At 31.4% G+C, this 23,478-nt stretch overlaps 1 protein-coding gene across 1 annotated transcript in view; it reads left to right on the top strand.

Annotated features, from left to right (window-relative positions):
* Positions 1–23,478, top strand: part of LOC106645100 (protein white) — a 609,536-nt gene that overhangs the window by 233,510 nt on the left and 352,548 nt on the right. The gene's annotated exons all lie outside the window — the stretch shown is intronic.

Genomic DNA, 23,478 nt, shown 5'->3' with positions numbered 1-23,478 from the left:
TCAAAATTTGGACAAATTGAGTCATTCGAAATCAGTTTTGACGCTGATTATAGCAGCGATGTCATCTGACAATAGCATACGAAAATGACAATTGTTGTGGTATAGCACCTACAGCTAAACAACACATATGCTAAGACACATTTACAAAAGAAAACAGTAAAACACAATAAGTCAAAATATGGACAAATTGTGTCATTCATAATTAGTTTTGACGCTGATTATAGCAGCGATGTCATCTGACAACAGCATACGAAAATGACAATTGTTGTGGTATAGCACCTAATTGTAAAATGAATTGTGTATATACTCAGTGGGCCATTTTAATCTATGCATCTAAATATTTTACCAGATGGGCCACCTATTAAAAAATGACCTTAAGATAAGAATGACATCTAAGTTTCTTACAGTTAAAAACAATCACTTTCCCATGTTATTAAACGCCATTGTGTGTCCACCATTTTGAATTTTCATAGCATAACTTTACGTTATCATAATAAGTGACTTTATTAACATCAATTACGTGAATTTTATTGATTTAAATTATCAAAAAACGATGTGCAATGATAATATAATGTGTTAATAAAATTTGTCGATTTCGCGCCAAGAAGTTTTTCTTTTTAGTATTACAAAAAAAGTTTTTTCAAATTTCACGCTTTCTGTATAATTTTCTGTAGATTGTGGCATGCTATAAACGATACCGTGGTCCAATTTGCCCTATTATTCCATAGTTTTGAGATATTCAGTGCACAAAAGGGCAAAAAACACGCTTTTCGGCACTTTTAGGTTAAAATTGCTCAAAATCCTGACGTGATAAGGCAATTTGGCCAACGGATTTAGATTCAGCGTGAAAAAAATACTTTGGATATGACTATTGGACTGTAAAGAAAAAAATCTTGCAGGCCTGTGTTACGGATTGAATGCACCGATAGTTGAGAGCTGACCAAATGAACCTATACCTTTCTTATATCGAGATCATAAAATCAACTTTATAAAATTAATTAAAAAACAAGGAAAAACTTTCAGATTAAAAACGAAACGAAATTTTGAATCAATTTGTGAAAAATTGATTTCCTATTTCACGATGAAGATTAAATATCCACACCCCAACGCGATACTGTTTATTATGATTCTTAAGAATTTAAAGTAAATAAAAACACAAGTTATCATTTACCAGCCAGAACAAGAGTAGCTATTGAATGACCGACTAGGAACAAGATGGCTGGCCATGCGTATCTTCGTAGGATTACTACCATACCCGGAGTATATACGGGCGAGGCGGTAGTAGATTGCAAAAGAATGTCACTGTTATACAACAGCTAAAAACTTTAGAGATTTGCCTACAAAAATAGAAATACCCGTGCAAGAACTAGAGCCTTTTTATGTCATGGAATCTGAAGACTATTTTGACACTTTTGAAGAAGACGATTTAAACAATATAAAAAATCTCATTGAATTTTTAATGGATAAGCTAAACAGATCTTATTACTCAAAAACTAGTTTATCAGTAATAAGAAAAATTGTAGAAAAATAGGCTCACTTATTTTACATTCCAGGCAACCCGCCTCTTCGTACTTCTATTATGTCACGTAAAATGCCTACGACAGACGACTGCCCAGTGTATGTCAAACAATACCACTATCTCTAATCATTGCACCAAGAAATTGAAACTCAAATAGAAAAATTACTAGCAGTCGGTACAATCATAAACTCAAACAGCTCTTACAGTAGTCCTCTCTGAATAGTACCCAAGAAACAAGGACCTGATGGAACAAAAAGATACAGCTAAGTAATAGATTATCGTAAACTAAACGAAAAAACCATCCCTGATGCTTATCTACTACCAAAAATTACTAAAATATTAGAGAAAATCGGAGGCTTAAATTATTTCTCCGTTTTTTATCCAGCCAGTAGATTCCATTTAATAGAAGTTCATTCTGCATATAGACATAACACTACTTTTAGCACACCTAACAGCCATTATGAACATGTAGGAAAGCCATTAGGACTATGCAATCTACCTGCAACATTTCAACGACTAATGGACGTAGTTTTGTTAGGACTGCAAATCATAGAGCTATTTATATTTCTTAATGACATATTTCTATGTTAAAAAATTTTAAAAGATTATATGACAAAAATTACTCATTTCTTTAAAAAACTTTTGAAATGAAAATTAAAATCACAACTTAACAAATGTGAATTATAACTGCCGAAAGTAACTTATTTAGGACATAAAATAGGAAACTACAGAGTAAAGCCAAATTAAAGAAAATTAAAAGCTGTTGGTAATTTTTCGAAACCAAAAAATCAAGCGAATGCTGGTCAGTTTTTAGGATAAGCGAGCTATTACCGTCATTGTGTCAAAAATTTTGCAGAAATTACAAAATCTTGAACATCCTTTTTGAGAAAAGGAAAGAAATTTAAGTTGACAGATACTCAGCAAAAAAGCTTAGAACAGTTAAGAAAAATATTCTGCAAAGCACCTGTGTTAGCTTGCATTAATTTAAATAAGCTATTCATATTAACAACAGATGCATTTAATATAGCTGTTGGAAAGTATTAAACCAAGGAGAACCAGGAAAAAGCTGCCCAATTGCGTATATGTTAAAAACTCTAAACAAGGCTGAAAGAAATTATTTTACAACGAATAAAGAACTCTTAGCAGTAGTTGTAGCAGTCCAATATTTTCGACATTACTTGTATGGCAGGAAATTTACGATTTACGGAGATCAGGAACCACTATCCTGCATTGAGTCCATCAAAGATCCTATGAGTAGACTAAATAGATGGAGAGCAAGACTTCGAGGTTATAGCTATACTTATAAGTACAAACCTGGTAGACTAGATACAAATGCGGATGCCTCATCGAGAAATCCAATAGAATGGAATAAAGACAAAAGTGATAAAGATAATTCCTTGGACGAAGAAATATCATTCAAAGCTTGTTTGCTACGTATAAAATCTAAACAAACTGAAACTTTAATAGCTTGCCAAAATATGTCTAAAACCAATCAATCTCATTCTGATATAATTAAAAGCATACAATCCGCACCTAAAGTAAAAAAAAAAAGACCTAGAGATGCACTATTACAAGTACCTTGGGGTATGGAAAGCAGACAGGACGAATTAAAATGCACCTACAGTAGCGAAAAGATTAATAGCAAGACAAAAAGAAACACCAAGAGCTCAATTACAAGACTCGTCATCCGAACCTGACTCCACGTCTACTTCACAGTTTAGTGACCCACAATTCGATGCACCAATACCATTACGAAAACGATTATTTATGCCAAGCTTATTGAACGCACATGAAGAAGAGACTCCTTAGAATGTAATGAAGAACTCAAGTAACAAAAATTCAGAAATCAGTGAAATTGAAGAAATAATCGAAAAAAGTTCAGATTTTTTACCAAGACCAACTAATATTCTGATCAAACTCAATACATCCCGAGCCGATGACGTAAATCAAAAATCTGTAACATTTCAACAAGATAAAAGCTCTTACAAGTATACTTATTCTGATGCAGAAGCTCTAAATTTAACTACAATTAAACCAAAATTTCAATCTACTTTTCGACGCTCCATACAAGACTAAGTAAACAATACAAATAAAAAAAAGAGCAGTTTGCCGATTCAAGAAACAACACTTACATTAATGAAGATTGCGACAAAAAATAATTTATCAAAGAATGGAATCAAAACTTATTATGGCGGGATAGTTACGATAAGAAAAATGAAATACCAAGTAACAGCATTCTTAGAGAAATACAATTTCAACCTACATCCCCTACCAAACGTCATGACAGCAGTTACTTAAAACAAAAGCAAATAAAATTACTCCCATTGTCACCTCAAAATTAAATTTCTCCTACTATAGTAAATGAATAGATTGATTAAACAATAAAAAAATTTATTGCAAACAGAAATCCCATAAGAGCAAAACTCTAATTAAACCACTCTGAAATAGTCCTACTGAAAATAAATTTCAAAACTCTAATGATAAATTATACAGAAGAAGCTTACTACCTACAGAACAAAATAGCAATGAAAAAAAAACGAATGCCCTTCTTAATCGGAAAACAGAACATAAAATTGATTACGATACCAAGAATACTTCCACTCAAAGTATTTTACTGCAAATAAGCCATACAGCAGCATTAGAACCTATACAACAAAATTGTAACTGAGCTCGTAGCAAAAAAGTAACAAGAAATATAAGTCCCGTTTGAAATACCTCTAGTATGACTTATGAAACAAATAAATAAACATTTTTCAGTACTCGTAGAAATTTAACTTACACAAAGGATAGCTACATCCATTTGATTTCTGAAACTGTAGATTTTAAATCAAAAAACAATGACCTACTATTAGAAATAGGAGCTATATTAAAAAAGAAGTTATTAGATGTTCAACTAAAATTGAGAGACGTTATTACTACGAAAAACCGAAATCGTGACATATTTTCACCAGTCGTGAACAATAACTTTACTGATGAAATAAAACCTAGCACTTAACGAACCTGCTTTAAAAATCTTGCAGATGCATTATCAAAGAAGGAAGTTAACACCCCTTGTGCTTCTAAGAAAGGTGAACTCACCGATAATTTCTCTAGAGAAGTAATGCCATTAATTTTATACTAAGAATTACGTCGCCTTTCCCTTACAGAAAAAATTTGTTTTGGCGCATGTTCTATCTAACCCTAGAAGATAGAAAGAAAGAATAAGTTTAATGTCATACAAGCTTATTTAAAGGTCATAGAGGAGTAGTGAGAACTCATAGAGAAATGAGAGAAAAATGTTATTGAAAGGGAATGCGCAATGATATTGCTGAATACATACAAAAATGTAAAATTTGCCAGGAACAAAAATTAGTTCACACAAAAACTAGAGAACCTGTGGTTATTACAGACACACTATCAGAAGTATTTTACAAAGTCGCCATAGATGCAGTTGGCTTTTTTTCACAAAGTACATCTAAAAATAAGCACATTTTAACAATGTAATGCTTCTTTACGAAATTTTATATTGCAGTTCCTGTTCCTAATATTCTAGCAATAACTATTGCCGATGTGTTATCAAGATATTTTATTTTAACTTTTGACATTCCTAGAATTATCCTTATTGACAGATCAAATAGTTTTATTAATCAAGTATTAACAGAAGTATCGAAAATTTATGGATTCCATATAGCTCTCACTAGTAAATATCACCAACAATTAAATGGTTCATTCAAGAGAAGTCACGCTATGTTAAACGATTTCTTGAGAACTTACGCTTAAAATAAAAATAATTAGGATGAAATGGTTCCTTTTGCAATGCATGAATATAATACTTCAGTTTATTGAGCAACAGGCTTTACACCTTTTGAACTTGTCTTTGGTAGACAGGAGAGTTCCCTAAATCGACTTCCAGACGAATTCAAATGAGAAACATACAGATCCTATGCTAAAAGACGTTGCCTGCTGTTTACGTACAATACAAGAAGTAGCTCGTGACAGACTTGAAATATCAAAACAAAATACTAAAACACGTTATGACAGTAAGTCAAAACCACAGAACTTGAAAGTTGAAGTGACAGTCTATGTACTCAAATGAAGGAAAATAAGACAGATTTTATAACGGAATTTTCAAAATTAAAGGAATATATCGTAATAATAACTTCATATTAGAATCAAGAAACGGCAGAATACTCAGCAAATACATTGACAAAGTAAGACGTTGGTACCCATAAAAAAATAAAATAAAATAAAAAAAAAAAACTTACTTTTGTTGCAGATTGATCCAATCAATATGTTGACAAAAACATTGCCTTTCTGCTTTTGCTTACACTAAGGCCTGGTGTAATAAAAAGTTAAAAAGAGATACCTGCAAAACCTTATGACATTATGCTTTTAATAAATAATCCAGGTATATATTATAAATACACTACCGAAGTCAGACTAATTCGTATTGAATGGCACGTTACTATAACGTGAAATTTTCGTAGCATTGAAGACCAAACTGAAGTATACTATGAACATCTAGATACTGTATTAGAACAGTGTACAAGAGAACTCAAAAATTAAGAGTGCAAAAATTTAATACCAAGATACACGTTATATGATTCGTTTAACAAAATCAACATACGAAGATCAAAAACTATTTTTCGCACCTGAAATACAAATACAATGTAAAAAAATAAACTCTAACAATATATCAAAAGTTATCCCTAGCCACATGATAATGAGACGAGCACTACTAGAGTTCGTGCAGTGGATTTAAAAAAAATTATTTGGATCTATGGATGCGGATGATCGATATAAGCTAAATGTAGATATAAACAATCTTTACAACTCTACTTAAACAATATTATATATAGAAGCAAAACAGACTCATACTGTACGCTCAAATCTTGAAAAAATTTATATAGAATAAGAGAAAAATTGAAGACATGATAAAAAAGTTATAAAAAATTTTGAAAGTTTAACCAAAGAAGCATGCTGATTAGATAATGATAACAGAAAAAATTAAGTATAAAATAAAAGTATTAGAATAGACTAACTCTTGCGAAAAATGTGTATTTTTTATACTAAATTCTTACAAAACGCTTATCAGTGCGGTGAAAAGCACGTCATAAGGATACTACCATCCGCTTATGATACAAAACGAACAACCATCAAAAATTTGTAACGAAATTAATTCAAACAAAAAAGAGCATGCGCTACTATTGGATGATTCAACTGTAACATTTGAACGCCTGCACGCACTGTCCACAACAAACGCAGTAATAATAGAAGGTAGATGAGCATTTGCCCCAGAAGATCAACGAAATAAACTTATATAGGTAGATAAGCAGTTAAACTTTGTTTCCCGTTAATAGGTAGAGAACAATTTAGTAACTATGCCATGCACTCGATTCTCATTTCAGAAAATTCTTACTCAGATTTAAAAGGCTATTTCAGCATTAAGTTCCAATGTAGTAACCTGATCGTGAGCAATAATCTTTTAAATTATCTCCTTACCGACTAAAAATTTTTAAATGACTGCCTTAAAGATAAGAAAATCTTATATTGCCTTCTAGATGTGCTTTTTTTAAAAGGCAATATTAATAATCCTTGCACATTTTCTTTATTTATAAGCCCATCAACAGAAGCATTAAAAACTTGTTAAAAAACTGTTAAACGTCAATTAAAATTTATTGGAAAAGACTAAAAACCACTGAAAAATGGTTATACTCTGCACAAAATACTACCACAATGAAAGTATTGTGTAAAAACAATAACACAACAAACTAAAATTAAAATGCAAGGTATGGAAATACTAACGATTAACAGTAACTGTATTGATCATGCTCCCAGCGACACCCTATAAGGAGTTACAACATTAGAATTGACAAAGACTTACTACAATAGATCAGAACTTTCCTACAGTTTAGCAAATTTATTAAACCTTCCTAATATCAAAACAATCAAAATCGGCAATAATAGCTTATCTTTTGATCTAAAAGCGGAGGAAGAATCAAAATAAATGAATGGGCAGAGTTAAATAATGCAATAGCGCTTAGTAGAATAGAGAATTCCTGGGAGGATATAGCCATAAAAAAAAACAAGTTAAATATCAAAATACATCAACAATTTTTGAAAGCCTCATAGTAAATTTAATACATTAGTAGTTGCCTCAATTTTATAAAGATGCATTTTGAAATTAAAAAAGAAGTCCATTTATTTACCATAATTTGTATAAAGAGCTTAACTGAGTAGATCGAATTAGCGTCGAATTTTAAGAACACAAAATAGAACTCCAAAAAAGTACGAAAAATTAAAAAACCTAGCACCACCGATTCCCGACAAAACGATGGATAATTAAAAGCCAATACAAGGCTATTATTGAATTAATGAATGTCTGAAAAAAAAAAATTTAATAATAACAAGATACAAAAATTGTATTTGATTTCCAGAAAAACTTTGAATGTTCCATTTTAAGCCAAGAAAGTCTACAAGGAAATCAGCAATGTAAAACGAAATATTAATCAGATCGCTCCTCTTCTCTTCTTTTATCTAATCTTTGGTTATGCCAAACCACTATCCTACAGAATTAATTACCATCATCACAACTATATTCACTGCAAGACACCAGAAAACATTCTCTTTACACCATGCACATAATACGTCAATCATAACACTGACAAAACAGAAATATATCGCTAAAACACACAGCATGATTAATATCTAACGCACGCATGTTAATACAACAACTTGATACCTGCAGTGTTTTTTGATAAAACCAAGAGTATATCATAATTAATTAATCATTTTTATAGAAAAAAAAATACATACATTAAATAAAATAATAGCGAATATAAATGTGCATCTGTTGTAATAATTCCTCTCATCAGCTCGTGTAAATTCTCGATCAATCTGTCTTGCTGAGGGTGCCAAAAATCTAAGGAGGGGGGTGTTACATTCCAGGTTAATACATATTATATTAAAACTAAAAACTATCCGTCCCTCTAAATTCAGATAAGACATATTGTAAAAATAATTTCATTCTGATAATGAATACTAATTAAAAATTTGTAATCCACACATCACTCCATTTTATTCAAAATTAATTGTAAAATCCTAAAAAAGAACTTATTTCGAAATTATAAACTGACTGTCACAATTAGACTTATTTTTAGCGTTCTTATATTGCTGATACGAGCTTTCATCATCACTGACCTAAAACCTCAATCACACTTGTCAGGAAACACGAATGGTACAGTGGTAGTGTTATTTCCTGATACGTAAAATCATGACAAGTAACATCATCATGCAACTGTCGATGCAGTCTGCAAGAACACTGCTCATTGGTAAACCTTATTTAACCAAAACCCTCTTTTACTTGCTCTGATGCCATAAAAACGCACCATCAAAAGAAAAATGTGCTCTCTTAACACCTGTCACCTGTCCCCTAAAGATTTAGTCAACTCTTGACTCTCACAACTTGTCAGTACCTTATACACGTAAGGTAAAATGTGTTGGCTGGGGCAACTCAAGTGCGTATCGAGAACATCAAAAGTATCAGACTACGATAAGGAACCAGGTACAGCAAAGGAGGCCCGCTGAAGGTGATTCCGGTGATAGCAGAGAAAACAATAAACACCACACCTTTCTGGCCACAAACTTGTTTGTAAAAGTGAAAAAAACACTGACGGTTACAGCACAAAGCATAAGGAAACTTCGAAGCAGCAGTAAAAATAGGTAGTGATAGATGTGAGTAAAATATTAGTAATGAAATTTATGTTGAACCTTGTAATAGTGATCCGATTAAATTGTATAAAAAAAAAGCTATTACTTGGTTGCTTTAATAAGGAAATACATAAATAACCTGTATTTGTTAAATAAACATTATTTTTTAGTAAAAAAAATTAAATTGCTATTATTATCATTATCATCAACATTATCATCTTCGTTATCATTATCATCATCATCGTCATGACCATTGCCTTCATCCTCATTATCATCATCACCATCATCATTATTATCATCATCATTATCATTGTCATTATTGTAATCATCATTATCATCATCATCATCATCATCATCATCATCATCATCATTATCATCATCATCATCATCATCATCATCATTATCATCATCATCATCATCATCATTATCATCATTATCATCATCATCATCATCATCATCGTCCTCATCATCATCATAAACATCATCATCATTACTATAATTATTATTATCATTATCATCATCGTAATTATTATTATCATCGTCATCATTATTATTATCGTCATCATCATCTTGATTACCCTTATCATCATCATTATAATCATCATCATCATCATCATCATCATCATCATCATCATCATCATCATCATCATCATCATCATCATCATCATCATCATCACCATCATCATCATCTTCATCATCATCGTCATCATTATCATCATTATCATCATTAACGTCCTCATCATCATTATTAACATCATTATCATCACTATAATTATCATTTTCATTATCATCATCGACATTATCTCTATCATCGTCATCATCATTATTATCGTTATTGTCATTACCATTGTCATCAACCTCATTATCATTATCTTCATCATCATTTTTATCATTATCACCATCACCATCATCATTATCATTATTATCATTATCATTATGATCATACTCATCATCATTATCATTATCGTTATTATCATCATCATCATCATCATCATCATCATCATCATCATCATCATCATCATCATCATCATCATCATCATCATCATCACATTTATCATCATTGTCATCATCATCATCATTATCGGCATCATCGTCATCATCACTGGCATCATCGTCATTATCATAATTATTATCATCATCATCTTGATTATTATTATTATCATACTCACTTTAATTATTTTGACTTTTCTAACCCAATTGTTAGTATCACCAACACCATTTTATTTATTATTATAATCATTTTTATTATTGTAATTTTTTTTTCAGTATTATTATTATCATTGTTATCAAGAGTATAATTATTACTATTATAACATTTATTTTTGTAATTATCATTGTTGTTATTATTACTATTTGCACAATTATTTTTATTTTCAACATATAAATTTTTCTTATCATTGGCATGTTTATTATTAGTATCGTTGTTATTGTTTTTATCATAACTTTCAGGATAATAACGATTATCGTTGTTAATTCGTCTTGCTTGGTTGTTATTGTTATCTTTGTGATAATTGTTGGAATTTTTACAATAACAAATTCTACTGTCATCATTATGGCCAATAATCATTGTTATGTGAGTTATGAGGATTATTGATATTATCCATATTATATACTTTATTAACCTTAAAAACATAAGCAGGATTATTAATAATTCGAATTACTTTTATTATTCCTATTTTTCCTTATATTATTATTATTATTCTTATTTTTATTATTATCATCATCGTTTACATTATCATCGTCATCATAAGCATTATTATTATCAGCATTAGTATAGATATTATTAGTTCTACCTTTGTAATTGAGCTTGTCATTTTGTTCATTTTTAACATTATCATTATTATTATTATGTTTATTCTCAGCAATACCTATATTATTATGATTATTATTTTTATACGCATTATTTTTATTATTATCACTATTGTCTACATTATTATTATCCTTACCTCAAACACCATGAACATGGTCACCATAATAATAATCATCATTTTTTCTATTATGATTATTTTTTTTTTAATGTAACTTCTTTTGGTCATTATTTTATCATAATGATTATTAATATAAACATCATTTTACCACGATGATTTATTATTTTATTATTGTAACTTTCAATAATGTTGTCCTAATAACTATTATCATTATTGTCATCATTATTTCTACCGTAGTCTTAAATACAATTATTCTTATTTTTTTTATTATTATTATTACTATAATAATCGTATGAATAGACATTATCATCATCTTCTTTATTTGCAACATTTTTACAATTATTATTGTTATCATACTGATTGTTTTTATTATTATTATTATAACTATCATCATTATCATTACCTCTATAAATATACTATTACATATATATTACTATATTATAATATATACCATTACCTTTATAAATTGCTCAACGTGATTATAAATGAACTTGACTTTACCATTCCGATTTTTACAGGTTTAATTAAAGTTATTATTCTTAGTATCGATACTGTTAATGTTATTATTGTGATTATCATTATAACCAAAATTTTTTCACCTATATTATCATCATCATAGTAATTAACATTATTAACGACATTTTTGACATTAACCTTATTATCTTCAATATTATTGTTCTTTTAATCATTATTTGTGTCTTTATGATAATTACGATTAATATCAACATTGTCATTATAATCGATATTAACAACGTTATTACTGTTGTATCTGTTGTCTTTATTATTATTATTATTATTATTATTATTGTCGTTATTAATATTATTTTCATTATTCTTACTGTTATTATCATTATTATCATTATCATTATTGTTGTTGTTATTGTTATTACCATTACCATTTTGACTGTATATGTTATTACTATTCTAATCATTATAGTCTTTATTATTAAATTCATTATTTCTTTGTTTTAATCGTTATTATTATAATCTTCATTATTACTTTTATTTAAATTTTCTTTATCTCGTTTCCATCATTATTTTTGTTTTTATTGTTATTTCTTTGGCTATTATCATCCTCATAATGTTTATGCTAAACATTATAATAACGCCTAACTTGGTGATAATTTTAGTGGTGATAATTATAATCGTTTTCATCATAATTATTTATACTGTTATCATCCTTATTATCGTTTTAATGGTCGTTTTTATTATTATCAATAACTATAACTATTATAACTATTATTATTATTGTCATCCCTACTCATATTAACATGGCCAATCTGATTATTATATATTTTGACAATAATATCTTTATCATCATGATCATTGTTATTATTATCATCAGTATCCTAAGTATTGTCATTATTAGTCTTAGCATTATCGGTATTATCATTGTCATTCTTATTATTATTTTTATTTTAATTAATTGAAGTCTTGAGTGTTGAAAGTAGACTTGTTTTTTAATTAAGAGATAAAGGAAGGTTAATAAGATCTTCGATCTCGTTCTTATGATTAAAGTTAATTTGAACCAAAATAGCAAACTATACATTATGAAAGGTAGGAAAAAAGGAGGAAATGATTTTTGTAATGGCAGTATAAAGGTGTAGCCTTGCTAAGATGCAATAGATTAATAGCACTTATGTATAGCTATAAGATGTTTAGATTAGGGTCAAAGGCTTGACTATGACTGCAAACAGAGATCTTATTTTTTAAAGTTATAGGACAATAAGACAGAAGGGTACGTTTTAGCAGTAATTCTTAGCCAATAGAGAAGTAATTTGTCAAGGAGAATGAAAAAAAAGTAATTGTTAAAGTTCGGAATCTGCATCCGATTACTTAAAAAGCTAACGTTGAACCTGTGCTTAGCAGAACTCCTCGTTGCTTGGATGAAAAAATCATAGTCACGCTTTAAGAAGAATATAACAGACGGCAAAATAAAGCTGTAGTTTACACTGGAAAGACTGATGTCAAAACTATAGAAGTAATCAGGAGTTGAAAGGTTTTACAGGCTGCTAAGTAAAGAGACTGGTTGAAGTTCTCAGATGCTGCTTGCACCATAAGAAATATTTTTAGGCAGAGGCTCTACAATTTGCTTGTGGAACAGATTTTGCTAAATATGGAGAAGCTATCGGTAGCTGCCTAGCATTGAATAATTCGCTGAATAATGCTCAGACTAAGATATCCTTAAGGTACAGATAAAGTTTTAAAGAATAAAAGCAGGAAGACTATTGCAGATTCAAACTGAGCTGACTTATTTTATTCATCTGAAAGGGAAAGCAAGTAAAATCGAAGTCTCCGCAAATCAGCAGATGAATAGACGTTATAGAGAGATGACAACATTATGACAGTGACAACATTTAAATGTGAGGCCACGTAGGCCGTTAACAAGTTGTTGCTTTAGCTTAAAGTTTCAGTTGCCGAAGTGGATTCCAAGCTAGGTGCTTCAGGAGATACGTCTTGTTAGTTTAGAAGGTATTACATTTGTTACGCTATGAACATTGTAGTTGAGAAGAACTTCCTTAGGCAAACTGTGAGTCTAACATAGGAAGGGGGTTCAGTTCTTTTTCTATCGTGCGTCAAGGCATTTTGAACGGCCACGGATTAAGAAAAGAACAAAAAAAAATTACTGTTATTATTGCAATTTTTGTTATTATCTCTTATTTTTTGTTTATTTTTGTATTTATGGTCATCCAGCATACCTTGATGCACAATATAATGAAAAACTAGCCCCTTTTTAGTATGTGACTTGCAGTCAGCCCATAAATGCTTATTTCTTGCTACAAAATTTTTTACGATAATGCCTGAATACCCAGTAAACTGGCAAGTTCTATCTTCTTCGACACCTGGCTTGGAATACGCTTTCGCACTAATACTTTGAGCCAGGGCCACAGAGTGTTGACCATGGATGTGGCCTTCGATTGGAGTATCGTCACCGACGTACCTCCTCTTTCTTCTATCTCGTTATCTGCTGCTTTACGAGAAATTTAATTTCCGTAGCTTTCCCTTGCTGATGGCTTGGGTAAGTCAGCTTGGTACTACCTTCTGCCCTTTATCATTCACTCTAAGCAATGTCACTGCTCTCATCTATAATGAGAAACCAGAGATTCTACTTAATGTAAGTTAAACATCAGCCTTTTTGGTAAACAGATCCAGATGCCAGATTTCAAGTATTACCTTTTTCTTGTCTTTTAACGGATCTTAGCCCTGATGGTACAAGCTATACTGCTAGTCAGGGCCTCTATGTCTTTTACTCCTTTAACTTAGAGAAAAAGTCTCCATTTTAAATTCTAGTGATACCATTGACTGAGTCTTTGGTATCTTCTGGCTTTAAATCAGTCCTTATCTCCGTTGAGACCTCGGCAAATCTCAGCCTTTCCACATTTTTAACAAGTATTTTCTCCTTCTTTTTTCTGGGACTATCTTGTTGGCCAGTGTCACTGCTATTAATTGATATTTTGTGGATGAGCTCTTAATTTATTTGGTCTTTTTTTCCTTACTTCGAAAGGGGGTTAGGGGTTTTCTTCAAAGCTTCTAGGCTCATGGCCTGCTTATCTGTTAGCATGATTTGTACGAATCTAGATTAGATAAAGTGTCTTATCCTCTTTTTTTTCTGATTTGTACGTCTTTTGCTTTAGATGATTGTTGACTTGTCTAAGGAGGTTTTTAATCTTTTTATAGTCCCTTGTCGGCTATGCTTAAACTCATGCAGAAAGTTCAACGCCAATTTTATACCTCATTCGATCGGCATTGCTATTTTTTTATACGTTCTTGTAGCTGCTTTCACCATATTGTTAAGGATTTACTATATCTATAAATTTTATAAGGGTAACTAACATAAGGTCAAGCGTAAAGTGTAATAGATATGAGTAGGGAGAGAATGAATGCGGTACTGCGATCAGTGTATACAGTCAGTCGCTAGTTGATAACAGTAACGTGTGGTTCTGTTTTAGTAGTCCGACTCCAGCTGGCGTATGCCAGTTGTTTGTGTGAGTCAGGCAGTTAGCTGTGTGAGCGTGAATCGCTGTAAAGATACCTTACGCGTACTTACCTTATGAAGTATACTATTATAAAGTTACAAATTAAATAAATATTAAATATTAATTTAATAAAATTCTAAAACTAACGTGCAGTTCTTTATACCTTTTTTTTTGTCTGATTTTATTATTCTATATTATAAAAATAATTATTAAATTAAAAAGCTTAATTTAACAAATCAGAAGTGGGATCAATATATAAGATAAAACAGACAAAGACGATACACGGTGTAAATTGAAATTTAAATCAAGAGAAAAGGAACGCTGTAGATTTTAATGAGTGATATCGATGAGTTTGAGGACTTTATTGAAAATCGATTGACAGACGTTATAAAAAAAGGCGGCAAAATGAACGAGAAAGAAGCAGAGTTAGCGATAGCAGAAATTGAGAGGCAGAAAAGAAAACGAGAAGAAGAAAGACAGCAACACGAAATTGACATAGGAAGACTTATGTCGAAAGTGCAAGATTTAGAAAATGCTTTGAGTTTAGCCAGTACAGCTAAAAATACAGCAGACCCAGAAGAAGCATCAGGTATAAAAACAATTTTGGTTTCGTTGGGAGAAATTATGAAAAGGCAAACTAATGTAATCGAACAAGTGCAACGAGAAAATGGTGGTAATCAACAGGGACAAGCATTGTCTTTATCAAACGCACAAGACGCCATAAGTGAATTTTTTGGAACGGAAGGGCCCGAGCAATCTAGAGCATGGATAACCGAATTATTGAATTTAAAAATTTTGCACGGTTGGTCAGATGCTATAGCTTTTAGCATTGCAAAAGCACGCTTAAAAGATGATGCAAGGAAATGGTTAATGGCTAAAGTTGACACTATTTTAACTTTCCAAGAATTTGAACGAAGTTTCATTTCTACCTTTACGTATGCGCGTACACATAGTGAAAAATTAAAGGACATGGTTAAACGTGTGCAAAATCCACGTGAAAATTTACAAAGTTATTTGTTGGATAAAGTCTGGCGGTGTAACGGACTAAATTTTTCAGTAAAGGAAATCGGAGAAGAAATCGCAACGGGAATTTACTCGAGGGAGTTGTCTCAATATTTACTTGGGAGAAATTATACTACTACCGACGAAATGATTCAAGATTTGATAAAGGTAGAAAAGATTTATAAAAGTCGTCGAGAACAAGCTTTTGAACGTCGTAATATAAACAAGAAAGAAAATCAAGCAGCTCTACCTTGGCATGGAAAAACACCGAATTCCGAGAAATCATCAACAGAGGCAGAAAAGTCTACTAAGGCACAGGGTGCGAAGAGGACATCAGAGCATCGAGGTGATATAACATGTTATAATTGCGGTCAAGCGGGACATCTAAAGCGTGATTGTCAACAACCGAAACGAGAGGTAATTTGTTATAAGTGTAAACAAAGCGGACACGTTGCGTCTCGTTATTCTAAGAATAATGGTGTAAAAATCGAGGAAATCAATATGGTTTTAAATAAAGGCAATGATCAAACAGAGGAAAAATTTATTCGCGAAATACAAGTTGGCTCCCACGTGTATACCGCTTTATTAGATTCTGGGGCATCGGTCTGTACAATTAAAAATTATTGGTGTCAGAAGTGGGATTCGAACCCACGCCCACAAATTCAATTGGAGCAATTTCAAGTAAATAATAATAAAATTATTTTAACCGGTTTTGGGGATTATAATGTAGAATCTCGTGGTGCTATATACGAATTTATAAAATTAAAAGATTTAAAAGAACGTAAATTGCAATTATTAATTGTACCTGATTTTGCGCAAAAATACGATATAATTTTAGGTCGACCGTTAACTGAAGCATTAGATTTAGGGTATATTCGAAGGGGTTATGACTTAACATTTTTCGAAGTTGAACCAAATGAGTATCAAGACAAGTCGCGTGGTACAAAAGTACAATCAGTAAATGATATCACCATTAATTCGGGAGAAATAAATTGTATTGAAATTAATTATAATAATCAAGAGTTGAGTATGCCTGTAATAAATGAAGGAAATAAAGATTGTATAATTAAAGCAGGTCAAAATATAGGAGAATCTATATTAGGTATTGAGACAATAGAAAATACGGAAAAACGTGAAAATCAAATTTTGTTAGATTAAATCATTGTTGACAAAAGTATAAATAATGAACAAAAAAACGAATTATTGCAAATATTAAATGATAATCGTGAATGTATAGCTAATAATATATGCGAAATTGGAAAGACAGACAAAATAACGATGAAAATTGAATTAGAAAAAGAAATAACAATAAATTCAAAACCTTACAAATTAAATGCTCGTGATCGAGATGATTTGGACAAAATAGTTAACGAATACAAAAGAGAAGGTATTGTTACTGATACTGATTCCGCATATATTAGTCCGGCATTTGTAGTGCGAAAAAAGGATGGGACGGCTCGCATGGTGGTTGACTATAGGAGATTGAATAAAGCTACCAAGCCAGTTCCTCATCCAATACCTAATTTTGATGATCTTTTAGAAGAATTAAATAACGCCAATATATTCATTACATTAGATTTAGCGTGTGGTTATCTCCAAATGCCACTGGAGAACGAGTCAAAGAAATATACGGGGTTTTCCACTGAAACACAAACAGGGCAGTTTGAACGAGCAATGTTTGGACTCGCAAACGCACCTCGTTATTTTGCAAAATTGATGCAGCGAGTTTTGGGTGATGCTCGTCGCGAAGGCATAGTGTTTCATTTCTTTGATGATATATTCATTTATGCTAACAATTGGAAAGCGCTGATGAATAATTTTATTAAGATTTTGGAATTGTTAAAGGATGCCAAATTAACTTTAAATTTACCCAAATGTCGTTTCGGAATGTGTCAGATAGAGTATTTAGGGTATATTATAGGAGAAGGTAAAATTTTACCGGGAGAAAGGAAAATTGTTGCGATTGGGAATTTTCCGACACCAACAAATAAACACGAGCTGAGACGATTTATTGGATTGGGAAGCTTCTTTCGCCGGTTTATTGTGAATTTCGCAGCTATTATAAAGCCTTTGACTATTCTATTGAAGAATGGTAATGAATTTAAATGGGAAAATGCCCAAGAAAAAGCTTTCCAAGAAATAAAGTCAAAACTTGTGTCGAAACCGATTTTGAAATTGTATAACGCGAAAGCTCACCGGACTGAACTACACACAGACGCTTGTGCTATGGGGTTAGGTGCCATGTTGTTACAAGCAGATGAAAATAAAGATCTACAATTGGTTTATGCTGTTAGTAAAACAACTTCAGAAGTTGAATCAAAATATCATTCAAGTAAGTTGGAATTAATGGCAGTAGCATGGGCGTTGAAGCGTCTACGACCCTTTTTAATCGGTCTAAAATTTACAATTTATACTGATTGTCAAAGCCTAATACATTTAAATGCTTGGAAAACAAACAATGCTCAAGTGGCCAGGTGGATCAGTGGAATATCGGAATTCGATTTTGAATTAAAGCATAAAAGTGGAGAGTAAATGAAACATGTTGATGCTTTATCACGTGCTCCAGTGATCAGTAAAAATAAAGAAATTAATATTATAACAAATGAACAATTACAAGAAGACGAATTGATGATATTTCAAAGATCTGATCTAAAAATTAAACAAATCATTCAAATTTTGCAAAAAAAAGAAGGTTGTGAAAAAGAGGAGAAATCGGAGGCTAAAAATTATTTACTACGAAACGGTCTATTATACAAAAAAATAAAGCGAAATGACAAACAACTTGAACTTTATGTAGTACCCGACGCTATGAGAAAATATTTAGTTATAAAGTATCATGATTTAAAAAGTCATTTTGGTTTAGATAAAACTGTAGAGCGAATCAATAAATATTTTTATTTTCCGGGTATGCGAAACTATGTAAGATATCATATAAACAATTGTCTTGAATGTATCTTAACGAAACATAAAACAGGCAGACAGGAAGGTGAATTACATCCAATACCTCCAGGGCGTAAGCCATTTGAATTGATTCATATTGATCATCTAGGACCTTTTCCTACCACTCCGCGTAAAAATACTTATGTACTAGGCATCATTGATACGTTAACAAAGTTTGTTATATTAAAACCTGTAAAGACTGTTCAGTCTAGTGCAACGATCAAACAGCTTGAAAATGTGATTGAAAATTTTGGAGCACCAACACGAATTGTTTCCGACAGAGGAACTTCGTTTACGTTTTACAGTTTTCAAGAATTTTGCGATAAAAATGCTATTAAACATACATTGACCTCTAGCAGACATCCACAAGCAAATGGTTTAATTGAGCGCGTTAATCAAACAATTCTACCTGCTATGAAAATTGCAGCAATAGAACAAGGGGATAATAATTGGGATAAGAATTTAATTAAACTCGAACAAGACCTAAATTCAAGTGTATGTGCTGCTACAGGAACAACGCCTTATGAAGCGCTAATGGGTTATCTACCACGTTTCGATGATGTTAATTTTCGAAAAATTACTGAAAAGAGCGAGTTATATACACCGGCGAACGAAATTCAAAAACATATACGCGAAAAGATTGAAATTGAACAGGCTAGGTATAAGGAAAGGTTTAATGTTAACAGACGTAAAAATGTAAAATATAAATTAGGAGATATCGTATTCATGAAGAAAAATCCAATAGCGACTGGATACTCAACAAAACTTCAGCCGGCATACACAGGTCCTTTAGTTATAACTGGCATTGAGCCAAGTGATGTTTATAGAGTAAAAAAATTAAATGAAATTGGCGATCGTGGGTTTGAGACGACTGCTTGCGTTAGTCAGCTGAAGATTTGGAAGGGTTCTAATTCTGATATACAAAAAAATAATTATAATTCAGAGAGCGAAAGTGAAAACTGCAATAATTTATGTAACACTAAACTCGATGAAAAAGAAAATAAAACCATTACGCTCAAGAAAAATATTATTAAAGATAGTGTACATCGAAATGAGCGACCTAAAAGAATTATACGTCCGCCCGTACGGTATGGTGATAATGTTTAAAATTTTTTTTTTCTTTTCTTAATAATAATTATTTTTTATACTATGTATTCAATTGCAAAAATTTGATAGTTAAACGTTTGGGGACCAAACGTATATAGGATGGCCGAGTGTTAAGGATTTACTATATCTATAAATTTTATAAGGGTAACTAACATAAGTACAAGCGTAAAGTGTAATAGATAAGAGTAGGGAGAGAATGAATGCGGTACTGCGATCAGTGTATACAGTCAGTCGCTAGTTGATAACAGTAACGTGTGGTTCTGTTTTAGTAGTCCGACTCCAGCTGGCGTATGCCAGTTGTTTGTGTGAGTCAGGCAGTTAGCTGTGTGAGCGTGAGTCGCTGTAAAGATACCTTACGCGTACTTACTTTATGAAGTATACTATTATAAAGTTACAAATTAAATAAATATTAAATATTAATTTAATAAAATTCTAAAACTAACGTGCAGTTCTTTATACCTTTTTTTTTGTCTGATTTTATTATTCTATATTATAAAAATAATTATTAAATAAAAAAGCTTAATTTAACAATATCTTTGATTATTTTCTAAAGTTCTGTGAATACGGTATCTTCCTGTGTCAGGTTGGACTTTTATTTGCTAGGCTTTTATCAGATTGGAACTGGTGGCAGATTCGCTCGTAGAGGTTACCGCCTGGGGTACTAAGTTCTTATTAGTGTCACCTATTGTAGATTTTATTGGGGATCCTACCCTAGATCTATTTACAAAATGTTTTCCTCGGCGTTTTGGTCAACGGGAACTATTATTCCAATTTGTTCTAACCACCTACAAACGCAAGCTCCAATCACTGTAGCAATCCAGAACCATGCATCTGTGATAGGTATTCTCCATTCGCCACTTGGAAGAACGCACCATCGAGGCTGACTGTCTTAGTCTAGTGACTGTTATTATTATTGTTACTATTATCATTATTATCATTATTATTATTATTACTATTATTATTCTTATTATTATTATTATATAGTATTGTTATTATCATTATAGTTTTCTTATTATTGATATTATTTTTCTTATTATTATTGTTATTACTATTCTGATTATTATTATTGTCATTATTATTATTATTATTATTATTATTATTAATAATATTATTATTACGATTACTATTATTATTATTATTATTATTATTTTTGTTATTATTATTCTTACTATTATTATTATCATTATTAGAATTATTATTCCTATTAGTATAATTCCTCTAAGTATTAGTTAATTGGTGATTATAGTTCAACTATAGTTACAATATCTGCTATATTGCAATAAGTTTTAAGCTTTAGTTTACCAGGTATACTTAAATACGCACACCTAGAACACACACGTATACGTCACATTTTTTTTATAAATAAAGAAAGAAGAATAACTAGATCAACACATTTGTTTTCATGAAAATCACTCGTAAGAGTATGTTATTTCAACACATAAGCCTTACAAAATGCTAAAATTAGTTTATGACTATACTGTAATGAAAACCAGTGGGCTTCAAAGTTAATTAAAGACATTTAATTTTACTTATGAAGGATGAGTCAGTCTACTTGGTTACTGTTAAGGCTGGCTCTCTCGTGGCCTAGGCCAGTGTTACCTTGTTCTGTGAGTCAGTCATCTCGTAGCGTGGTAAGAGAGTATGCGTAGTGTTTTCAGCCTCTCACGGTTCATCCTTGTACGGTGTGTGCATAATTATACTATACGCGTAGACTACTTGGTGCACCTGGTGTTCTATCCTTGATACTTTAATAAAGCTACAGAACTTGTGTTACACTTAGTAGCTCAGTAGTCAGAGGTTTCTTTGGTGCTTCTTAATGATCACCTTTGTTACAACTCATTATACGTGGGTCCTCAATATGCTTGTATCGAATGTAGTTCATTTAAAAATAACAAATAATTTTTTTTTCTTCGATTGTTTACTTGTAGCGTGCACATGTTTTTTGTAAAGAGTTACATAAATTGATAATTATTTCAATAAGTGTAAGTGTCTTTAATAAAAGTTTGTTTTTATATAATTTCGAACATTGACTAAAAACTCTTGGAGAGACTTTGAAATATAAGGATTTCTGACAATACAGGAGTTATTTCCAGGAAAGTCAGGGTTAGCACGTAAAATTATAAAAAGAAGTGAATAAAGTGTTAAACGTGAGATTTGTTTTATTAAGGTACTGCAGAAGCGCATAATGTGCTTTAAAAATTGCAACGGTGCATTCATACGATAGAAATAGTTCAATGATTTAAATAAACAGCTAAAGTAAATGTGAGTAACAGTACATTTCGTCTTTCTAATATCAAAATAATGAACAGAAACTTGATTTACGATCTTCCGGCACTGTTTTTTTTTTTCAATGATGACTCTTCCTTCTCATATTGTCCGTTAAAATCCTGTGTACGAGAAGCAAATTAAAGAAGTTTTGTTTTTGTAATAAGGATTTAGATTAAAAAAGTATTTTGTATTTTCTAAGAATAACAAATTAAAAACTTTTTAACAGACGTTGGTTCAAGTAGATGACTTTAAAGTAGTGGGGAAGTTGAGGGCAGCTGTTGTCGTCTTCGGGAGTATCTAATCGACTGTTCAGGCTGAACATTGACGAGAGCACTGCGCCAAAGTCTCTAGGCGGGGTACAGTAGTTATGTCTACTGGAATTTGAACTATTGTTGAAGTAAGGAGAAGATTGAGGCTAGTACCCTCTAAACTCCCCTAAATAGATGTTCAGGAAAGTGAGTAGCTACGTCCCTGCTTTCGGGGCAGAATTTCAAAGGAATCAACGACTGCATAGCCCTTATCCAAATAGTCATTAAATCTCTGCTCTGCTGTAAGTTGCCTTTTTTTCTGTTTCAGTGAAAGAGAGATAATGAGGAGCTAGTTCTTAGGTTGTTATCTCAGTGCAAGGAAACGATTTATTTAATTAAGAGAAAAAAGTACACCAGAAGGTTGCTGTTTTAGTGTACAGTGATATTTGTTGCATTCATACTGCTCTACCCACGGCTGTATATTCTGAGGTTTGGCCAAACAAATAGTGATCAATTAATTATTAGGATCGGGAGATCTCGGTATTTTATTATAAATAGCTGTGCAGTACTTTTCGTTAACAAAAAACCACCTCAGAACTTGCAGTGATTAGTTACCACCAAACTAGCGGTAGTCCCTTACATCAGATGCGAATTTTTTAACTGGTATTGGTTACGATATTTGAAAAATGGCATGTATACAAGACAATTGTATGTAATAATTTGTACTTATTTAACAATTAAAAAGTCCAATTCAAAAATGCGTATATAGTGGGTAAAAAGAGTGTGGTAACAGTTTAGTA

This window comes from Copidosoma floridanum, unplaced genomic scaffold (genome assembly GCF_036245765.1).
Source record: "Copidosoma floridanum isolate Cflo_tuat_1 unplaced genomic scaffold, Cflo_Japanese_pri ptg000016l, whole genome shotgun sequence".
NCBI classification, from domain to species: Eukaryota; Metazoa; Arthropoda; class Insecta; order Hymenoptera; family Encyrtidae; genus Copidosoma; species Copidosoma floridanum.
This window is presented reverse-complemented; position numbering and strand designations above follow the sequence as displayed.